This window comes from Cynara cardunculus, unplaced genomic scaffold (assembly GCF_001531365.2).
Source record: "Cynara cardunculus var. scolymus isolate 2C unplaced genomic scaffold, CcrdV1 Un_Scaffold_3603, whole genome shotgun sequence".
NCBI classification, from domain to species: domain Eukaryota; kingdom Viridiplantae; phylum Streptophyta; class Magnoliopsida; order Asterales; family Asteraceae; genus Cynara; species Cynara cardunculus.
Genome location: NW_020201539.1, coordinates 6,051 through 16,518, shown reverse-complemented (window position 1 = coordinate 16,518; position 10,468 = coordinate 6,051). Strand labels below are relative to the sequence as shown.

Here is a 10,468-nt window from a genome sequence, read left to right as displayed (position 1 = left end):
TCTACAATAGTTCAACCACAGGTATTCATTCAAGAAGACCACAAGACTCATGGTTGAACATGCCATCAAGAAGACAGCTGGAGATGGCAAATCGACAACTGGATTCTCTTTACCTTACTTAGCTTTATTTAGTTTCCATATTTCTAGATTTCTTTCTTTCCATAAGAGATTTGCGATATATCTTCCATAGATAGCAATCTCCATATTTGGATTACTAGTATAAATAGGTCTTATTATTCTTGTAATTTTTTACGCTTTCCATTCAATCAATTGAATAATAGTGAATCATTTGACACTAAAATATGTTCTTGAATATTCTTGTGTTCTTCATTATTTTTCCATCTACACGATATATTTAGGTTATTCTTAACTTGAATATTCGTGTTATTAAGAGATCTGGGATCACCAATTGGTATCAGAGCCAATTGATTGCTTTTCAATCAAAACGATCAATATTCTCTCAATTTTCATCTATTTAAATTCGTACTCTTCTTCTCCAAAAAGCGTATTTTTTCTTTTCTAAAAATTCTCATGGCCAACTGGAATTCTGCATATAGTGTGGGTTCCCTCACCAAATCTCCAACTCTTCAAAGAGAACAGTATCCACAATGGAGGATATGAATAGTGAACTTCCTGGAGGGGATGGACAGGAATCTCCTCAAATCTGTCATGGAAGGCCCATATGTTCCTCAGACTCTTGTTCCAAGAGTCCCTGAAAGAAGCACAACTGTAGAAGTTGCTGCCTACTACATGGAAAAAGATGAAAAGAACTGGGATGAAGATGACCTTGAACGTGTAGAGGCTGACAGGAAGGCAAAAAGGCTGATCGTAATGGCCATTCCGAACGACATCTTCCAATCTCTTGATGCTTGTACAACAACAAAGGAGAAATGGGATGAACTGGCGAGCCAACTGGAAGGAGGTGTGAAGACAAAGAAAAATTGTAGGGCGCAATGCCTAAACGAATACACTAATTTCAAAGCGCTATCGGAAGAACCGATTCATAAGATCTATGATCGTTTCAACACATTGATTAATCAATGTCGCCGAAATGACATCGCTACGATGAAAGAAGAAAACAACTTTTTATTTCTCAAAAGTCTCGGCGATGAGTGGACTCAACTGTCAATGTCCCTCCAAGCAAATCAGGACTTAGACAGTTGGTCGCTTCATGACGTTTATGGAACTCTTGCTGCTCAAGAGAAGGATATACTTAAGAGGAAGGTGTCTATCAGTGGACCCCTCGCCCTTGCTGCAGAAGAGAAGGAAGTTACAAGGAGCTCTACCAGAGAACACAAAAGGAAAAACAAGAAGGCACTAGTAATGGAATCAGAATCCGAAGAAGAACCATCTGATTCTGATGATGACCTCAAAGATTTTGCCAAGTCTCTGGCCTTGATAACTAAACAATTCTAGAAGAAGTTTGTCAAGAAGCCCTATGAAAGGAGAGACTCCAGAAGGGAGAAGTACCAGCTTTCCTATGATCAGAAACCGATGAAGTTTCATCAAAAGGATGAAAGAAGAGATGAAAGAAGAGATGACAGAAGAAAAGACAGAAAGGAACGAAGAGAGGACATAATAGAAGGAGATGGAAGAAAAGATGGTCTTCGCTGCTACAGATGTGGGAAGATAGGCCACTTTTCAAAAGAATACAGAAGACGACTGGTAAAGGATGATGACTACTACAAAAACAAATACAAGTACAATCCTAAGGAGCGAAGCCTGATGGCTAAGAAAGAGAACTGGGTGTCTGATTCTTCGCCTGATGAAGATGACAAGGCACTCATATGCCTCATGGACAGGTCCAATGCAGAATCCGCCTCTGACTCCGATGACCAGGTATGTAACCCTTCCATCGATGAAACCAACTCTACTAGAGTTAGAGTTAAAGGTCATGAAACTTTCAGAAGATTTTCTCAAACTTAAAGAAAAACTAAACTTTAAAAAATCTGAAAGATTAAAATATGAAAAAGAAGTCAGTTTCTATAAAAGAGAGACTGATCTTCTCACTTAATTGGTTAAGGAAAAAACTCGCATTGCTTCGCTTAAAAAATCATAGGAAGAAAAACTTTTGGATCTAAACAAGAAAATAACCAAAGATTTAGAAAAGAAGGTAAAGGCCTTGAAAGAATCCGAGGTAGAAAGACTTACTTCAGTAGCTCATAAGGATTTCTTCCAAAAAGAAAGGGAGATTCTTCATCAAAAGCTTCAAACCAATGAACTCCTGATGAAGAAATACAAAGATGCCCAAGATGTGTATGAAAAACTTAATGGACAAAAGGATTACCAAGGGATTGGATTCAATGATATTGACTCTTTCATCGAGACCAAGAAATCCACCCTTGAATCCACTTTTAAACTTGGATGTATTCAAAAACCCGACTTTTACCCAAAACCCAAAGCAAAAAGGGTTAAAGTCGATGGAAAAACCGTTCTCTTGAGGCAAGACTTTGAGAATGTGGTGCATGAGAGCCACATGTAAGCATTCTGATGAAAAGGATGATGCCTCCAAACCAGAGACCAATGGAAACCTTATGGTTAAACCAAAGCCTCTGGTTACCAACCCTACAAGTTCATCAACAAGTGATGTCGATGGAACATAAACTCTTAGTAAGGAACCATCATCTGATGGATCAATGAACAATTCAAGTAACATTGAAAGTTCATCTAAGAAATCAGAAGTGATGGAACTCTCAATAAACCATTCTGAACCATCAACCTCAGAATCCATTGCTCCCAAAAACATCCATGAAAATTTTGATTTCGAGAAATCTGTGAGAGACTTTCTTGATTCTGACTCTGAAGAAGAAATAATTTGTGAATCACCAGAGATCATTAAGGATAAGAAACCTCAAACTTTCAAAGCCCCAATGAAATCTGATATTTCAGAACCTATGAAATCTTTAGACAAAGGAAAAGAAAAACTGAAAAATGTCAAGTCTGCCAACAATACTTCACATGGCCCAAACCCTCCATCTAAATTCATTAAGTTTACTCGTGAACAGAAATAGAAGTGGCATGCCTCTGAAAATTCTAACCTGCACTTTTCTTCTTCTTCAGCTAAAGAGAAGAAGCCTATATTCAGGAAAGAAGTTAAGCCCACGCCTGCCCCTTCAAATAAAAAAATATGCACTAGATAGGAAGTTTGTAAAAACAACCAATGCTAGGACAGAATTTTCATCCTCTTCTTTTACTTCTTCTTCATCGAATAAAAAGAAATTTGTTAAACATTCTTGTCCAAAAACCCCAACTGCCAATGTTTAACTATTTTACAAAACCTGAGGAATCACATGCTAAATCATTGCTGCATCTTTTCTGAGCACGTCTATCGCTATAAAAATGTTAAAGCTCATGAAAATGTGAAAAAGCCCAAACCTACAAAGGTCAGGGGTGATGGAAATAAACCAAAGCCTACGAAAGATAAGGGTAATGGAAATCAGCCCAATTCCAAGAGGGCTGATGAAAAGAAAAAGGTCGTATCCCCGACTAACAAATGAGGACCCATTATGAAATGGGTACCTAAAAACCCTTAACTTGTCTTGCAGGACCAGCATGTGAAACCATGCTATATGGATTCAGGTTGGTCCAGGCACATGACTGGTGATAAAAGTCAGCTGTCCTCCTTCATCGAAAAATCTGGAGGCTCTGTTACTTTTGGAGACAACAGCAACAGAACCATCAAGGGATACGACACTCTCATCAAAGGCAACATCTCCATCGAGAAAGTGGCTTATGTTGAAGGTCTAAAGCATAACTTACTAAGCATAAGCTAGTTCTGCGACAAGGGTCTTGAAGTCAGATTTCGCAAAGGTTTCTGCATCATCGAAACGAAGCCCGACCAAACCATCATCAAGGCGAAGAGAGAAGGAAACTTTATCTTCTAGACTTTCATTCCTCTGTGGGAAAGACACTCTCTACCTTGTCTCCCATAAGAGCGATAAAAATTGGCCATGGCACCAGAAATTCTCACATCTAAATTTTGATGTCCTAAAGAAGTTAGCCAAACAGAAGCTGGTCAAGGGAATTCTTGATCTCAACTTTGAAAAAGACCACCTATGCTCAGCCTGTGAGATAAGGAAGCTGAAACAGGCCTCTCACAGAATTAAGTCAGAAATCTCCTGCTCCAAGCCCTTGGACATGATCCACATCGACCTCTGTGGGCCTATCTCCACACAAAGCCTCTCGGGAAAGAAGTACATCCTAGTATTGGTTGATGAATACTCTAGATACACATAGGTTGAATTCGTAAAGAAGAAATCAGACGTTCTTGAACTCCTCATCGGGTTGATGAAAAGGCTCCAAGTGCTTCTACAACGCAAACTTATCATGGTTAGAAGTGACAATGGAACATAATTTAGAAATGCCAAAATTGATGAATATCTCATTAGTGAAGGCATCTCTCGGAACTTTTCAGCAGCCAGAACTCCATAACAAAATGGAGTAGTAGAGCGAAGGAATAGAACCCTAATGGAAGCAGCAAGGACAATGCTTGCTTCATCTGAGTTACCTATCACCTTTTGGGCCGAAGCCATTTCCACTGCATGCTTCACCCAGAACCGATCAATCATCAACAAGGGGCACCAGAAGACACCATATGAACTCATCAACCAACGACGGCCAAATGTCAAATATTTCCATGTCTTTGGGTGCAAATGCTTGTAGTCAATGATAGGAAATATCTTGGCAAGTTCGACTAGAAGGCTGATGAAGCAATCTTTCTGGGTTACTCTCAAACTGCCAAGGCCTATAGAGTGTTCATCAAAAGGACAAAGATCGTCATCGAAAGCATCAATGTGTCCTTTGATGATTCTTCACCTATGACTTCTGGACACAACAGTTCAGGACTCGGGCTATCATAGAGGGTCTCTAATTCATCACTAAGCAAACCCAATGAATCAGAGTTGGCTCATTTATTTGAGGACATCTTCGAAGAAGAAGTAGTCTCTGGATATGCACCCATCGAAGAAACCTCTTCCAGAGCCGATGAAGCACATGAAGTCTCCAATGTTGAAGGTACAAATCTTTCTGAAACTCATGTTACTTCACCATCTACCTCTCTTATGTCTTCAGAACCAGAACATCACTTTGGAGATGATTTATTTGAGGGGGAGCAAGCAGTTCCATCAGCTGATGAAGAACTGCATCATGTTGCTCCAGAACCTCAATCTTGCACCAAGTGGACAAAAGACCATCCACATCACCAAATCATTGGTAATCCATCATCAAGACGAGATCCGCTACTGCTAATGAATGCCTCTTTGCCAAATTTCTAAGTATGGTCGAACCAAAGAAGAAGGCTACTCTGGATAGATGCCATGCAAGAGGAACTACTCTAGTTTGAGAGAAACAAAGTTTGGTCCCTCATGCCTCTACCCAAAGGAAAGACGACTTTAGGAACCAAATGAGTCTTTAGAAACAAGAAGGATGAAGATGGCATAGTTGTAAGGAACAAGGCTAGGCTTGTTGCCAAGGGCTACCGCCAAGAAGAAGGGATTGACTACGATGAAACATTTGCTCCCGTCACCAAACTTGAAGCCATCAAAATATTCCTCGCCTATGCAGCACACAAAGGTTTCAAGGTTTATCATATGGATGTTAAGTCTGCCTTCCTCAAAGGAAAACTTCAAGAGGAAGTATTTGTGCAGCAACCTCCTGGGTTCGAAAATCCAAAGCATCCAGACTATGTCTACTTTCTAGACAAAGCCCTCTATAGGCTAAAGCAAGCACCCAGGGCCTGGTATGATACACTCTCTACCTTTCTCATTGCCAATGGATTCGAAAAAGGTACCATCGATACAACCCTCTTTCTCAAGAAGCACAAAGGTGAAAATTTTCTTGTGCAAATATATGTGGACGACATCATATTTGGTTCTACCAATGCTAAATTTTGAGAAAAATTCTCAGAGCTGATGAAAAGCAAATTTGAGATGAGTATGATGGGAGAACCTAGTTTCCTTAGCCGATTGGTAGTCTTGGTCGCTCATCCCCGCACCCGGACTCAACATCCTCAGACATCAAGGTATTCGATTTAGGCTTTCATCGCACACAAGGCCACCCGAGTTCAACCATCCTCGCACGCCCCTTTGTCCAGATTAGGTTCACCCGGAACAACCTTAGTTGTGACTTGCATTAATCTTCACACCATTTTCTTGTGTTGAAGACTAGGAAGACGAATAACCCCTTTGCTCTGGGTTTACATACAACTACGTTGATCTTAGCCTCCTCCGTCCCTCGGGACCAACAAGGGGTAATTCTCGATCCCCGCTGTTATTTGCTACATTCAAATGGGTCCCTCTTCATCATAAATGATCCGCTTGCCCCCACTTTTTACAGGTCAGTGGAATATTTATGCTCAAAATCCGGATTCAAGTAGTCATTGAATTTCCATGATACACAAGAACAATCATTTTTTTAGGATTTAATGATCCCAAGTCTCTATCGCTCTACTTAAAAATCAAATAATCGTGAAAGGAAACACGCCCAGAAAGGAAACTAGATGGTTCGACCAAAAGCAATTCTTACTTTAACTAAAAATCTTCGTGTATGAATATAGTTCTCGATAACTACCTTGGTCGTGACTTGATTTTCTCGAAGCCAAACTCGGACACTGCCTTGTCTGGATTGCTTGTATTCCTCGGCCAAAGGCAGTCGTAAGCCAGCTTCCTCGGCCAACCTCGCCCATCTCCTTGTCCAGATTTGCAGTTCTTCGATAACACCTTAGTCATGATCTAGCTAACACCGCACAACCCCGCGTCCGATTTTAATCATCCACAGCCAATACCTCGTATCCGTATTGACAAGATCAATAGACTACTGCTGGAAGATGACTCGCTAGAGACCTGTAATTCAGAATATCAATCTATCATTATGGAATTTCGTGCTTTTCTCAGTGATAGTAAAGATGTGTTGGATGAGGCAACTACAATGAAGCTACTTGAAAGCTATGGTAGAGTTGATGAACTGGTATATTTTGCTAGTCTAAAGGAACAACATGAGATTGTGGTTCATCACTACATTCAACAAGGAGAAGCAAAGAGGGTTTTGGATGTACTTCAAAAACCTGGTGTTTCTGTTGATCTTCAGTATAAGTTTGCTCCAGATCTCATCATGCTTGATGCATATGAAACTATTGAGTCCTGGATGACCAAAAAGAACTTGAATCCAAGAAAGTTGATTCCTGCAATGATGTCTTATTCAAGTGAACCTCATGCAAAGAATGAAACGCACAAAGTAATCAGCTATTTAGAATATTGTGTTCATCGATTGCAGAATGAAGATCCAGGTGTTCATAACCTCTTGCTTTCTCTATATGCTAAGAAGGAAGATGACAGTGCCCTTCTGCGATTCCTACAATGCACGTTTGGGAAAGGGCGATCTAGTGGCCCTGATTTATTCTATGATCCTAAATATGCCTTGCGTCTTTGCCTCAAGGAAAAGTGTATGCGTGCCTATGTTCATATTTACAGCATGATGTTTATGCATGAAAAAGCTGTTGCACTTACTCTTTAGGTTGACCCAGAGCTTGCTATGGCTGAAGCAGACAAAGTGGAGGATGATGAAGACTTGAGGAAGAAACTTTGGCTTATGGTTGCCAAGCATGTTGTTGAGCAGGAAAAGGGTACTAAATGAGAGAACATTAGGAAGGCAATAACGTTTCTCAATGAAACTGATGGTCTATTGAAGATCAAGGATATCTTACCTTCTTTTCCAGACTTTGCACTAATTGATGACTACAAGGAAGCAATTTGTTCATCTTTAGAGGATTACAACCAGCAAATTAAGAAATTGAAAGAGGAAATGAATGATGCAACCCATGGTGCAGATAACATAAGAAATGATATTGGTGCCCTTGCTAAAAAATATGCAGTCGTTGACCGTGATGAGGAGCGGGGAGCATTTGATCAGCATAATACTTCAACAGAAAGTACTTCCACAACTTCTTCAAGTTCGGAAGATACTATATCCGATAATGAGGTAGCTCCAGGGTGATGATCATGATGATGATGACAATGATGATCAAAATGATGATGCTGACAATCCTGTTCAACCGATGCTTTCTCAGAATATTCAAATCGGAGCAGTGATTGAGAACATTGAAGATATCATTCCAGAAATAGAAGCTACATAGACTTGCCCAAGTCTACAATCATTATCGTTCAATGTTGATGAATTTGGTGGCACATATGATGAATTTGATCGTATGCTGGAGGATGTTCCAGTCGGAGATGATGAGGGAGCTCAAGTCGAAAATGTTGAGAGGCAGGATGAGTGTAAGGGACGAAGAAAAAGATGGTGAGTGTGAGAGTGAAGCACAAAATGAAGAACAAACTCCTATCCCAGCCGAAACGGATAGCCGGGCACCCACATCTACTATCGACATTCATTCGTTGAATGTTGGTATTGAAGAAGACATAGCTAGCCCAGCTATGCATTTGCACACCCATCCTGGCGACTCAATCGGTTCTCAACAACTATTTGTTTCAATTCATCATGAGGATTTATCACATACTCTATCTACTTCTCACTTGGAGAATGTAGATATTGAAATTAGTAGGTTACTGCCCCAGCCTACGACTTCGATTCTGTGCACCTAGAGTATAGAGCCCATACATATAGGTACATATGAATCTAGAGCATCTGTTGCTCCAATTGTGGTTCTTAGTGAACCTTCGGAACGACCAGAGTGACGTCTATTGACTTACCACAAGGACCGGTCGAAAGTCCTACCAGTGGTAACATCATGCCAACACTGAACGTAGGCACAACAGTTTATTCAACTATTGTTTCAACTGGTAATCTATGTGATCCAGGAGTGATCTTACCCGACTTCGTGTCAAGGGAATATCTGGACGACGCCCTAAAGGCTGTTCAAGATCATATGGAAGCACAAATCCTTAGTCTCAAAAGGATGATGAAAGGGAAGGAGCCAGTAGTCGATGATCAACCGTCTGTGCCGTCACCAACGCCTGTGCCCGAGCCTCTGAGGTTACAAGATCAATTGGTGGATGAGCTTAAATCTCTGTTGTATGCAAAGCTGATGTCAACACAAAATCCAGATGCGGCTGATGTAGACCTGGTTGGGATCCTCCGATAGCTTGTTGATGATAACCGACCTGTTAGAGCCTCAGAGTTTTTGGCCTTTCAAGATGTAGTTGCTTCTAACTTCCCAAAATTGGTAAGTTAATTTCATCAAACACTCAAGCCCTAAAAAGTTCAATTGATGCCTTATCCGAAAGGGTATCTATTTTAGAAGAGACGTGCCGAGCTCAAGCCACCTCACTGAAAAGAAGACAAGATGATCCGGACGATCCTGATCATCATGAGGGGGAGAGAAAGAGACAGAGGTTGGCTGAGTCGTCTGTACGTGTTCAAAGTGTTGAAAGGGAGCCGATTTCTCAAGCAGTTAACGTTGAAAGTCTTGATCCGGAAACAACAAGGGAAAGGACTACAGGCTCAATAATTGTTGAAGATGAGATAGTTTTGGAGACAAATCCAGTGATCAAGCCAAAGGTTGAAAAGCCGGCGGACTCCACTGTAGGAAGAAGGCTGCTTCTGGATTTGTCTGCCAATGTGGGATTCAATGAAGCGCTTGCTAAAGAACAGGGTGGAGATCAGGATTTTGGTGAAGACATCGACAACATTGATGAATCAACTGGAATGTATTTTGACTTTGAAGCCGATATCAATGAAGAAGATCCTATCTTCCATTTCCAGGGTGATCGTCAGACTTTGCCTAAACCCTCCACTGTAGTTGATCTTGGTGCATTTGAAACTCCGAGAGCGGCGTATGATCCAACTGAGATATTTTCTAAAAAATTACATGTCGTTCGCAATTCATGCAAATGTTCCAGGCTACGACAGAGCAAGGATCAGAGAGCCTTATCTTGAAGACATTTATTTCGTCATCTTTCTTCGGCATCGGAAAACTCTTAGCGAAAGATTCTTGGGATTCATAAAGAAACCCGAGACTATCGTTTAGAGTACAAGCATTTTCTCAAGGCAAAGCGTCTCCCAATCAGTCAAGTTCGGACCAAACATCGAGTCATCTCAATCAAACAAATTGATGCCCAAAGACTCCTTAGAGTTTGGTATCCTGTTTTCACTGTTACACGACAAGATGGACAGGTCTGGGCATTTTGTGAAGCTGATTTCTCTAACCTGTATTTAGAAGACTTGGAGCACATGTACCACGAACTACGAAATATGGCGGTCAGAAGAGAAGGAGCAATTGTGGCTCTTAGTGCTATCAAAAGTGTTAAACCCCACAATGCAAATGTAAAAAGTAATGAAAAACAAACAAGTGATGAAGAACCAGAAGACCAATGAAGACATCAAGGCAGAAACGACTAAGTCTGGATTCGACCATTGGATCGATGGACAGACTAACCAGCGGATCGATCGAAAGAACAACCATTGGATCGATGGACGAAGTTAGACCATTGGATCGATGGAAAGACCAACCAGAGGA

At 40.8% G+C, this 10,468-nt stretch overlaps 1 pseudogene; it reads left to right on the top strand.

Moving 5' to 3' along the window:
- The first annotated feature begins 642 nt into the window (after positions 1 to 642).
- LOC112503704 lies at positions 643 to 8,128 on the top strand (annotated as a pseudogene).
- The last annotated feature ends 2,340 nt before the right edge of the window (positions 8,129 to 10,468 follow it).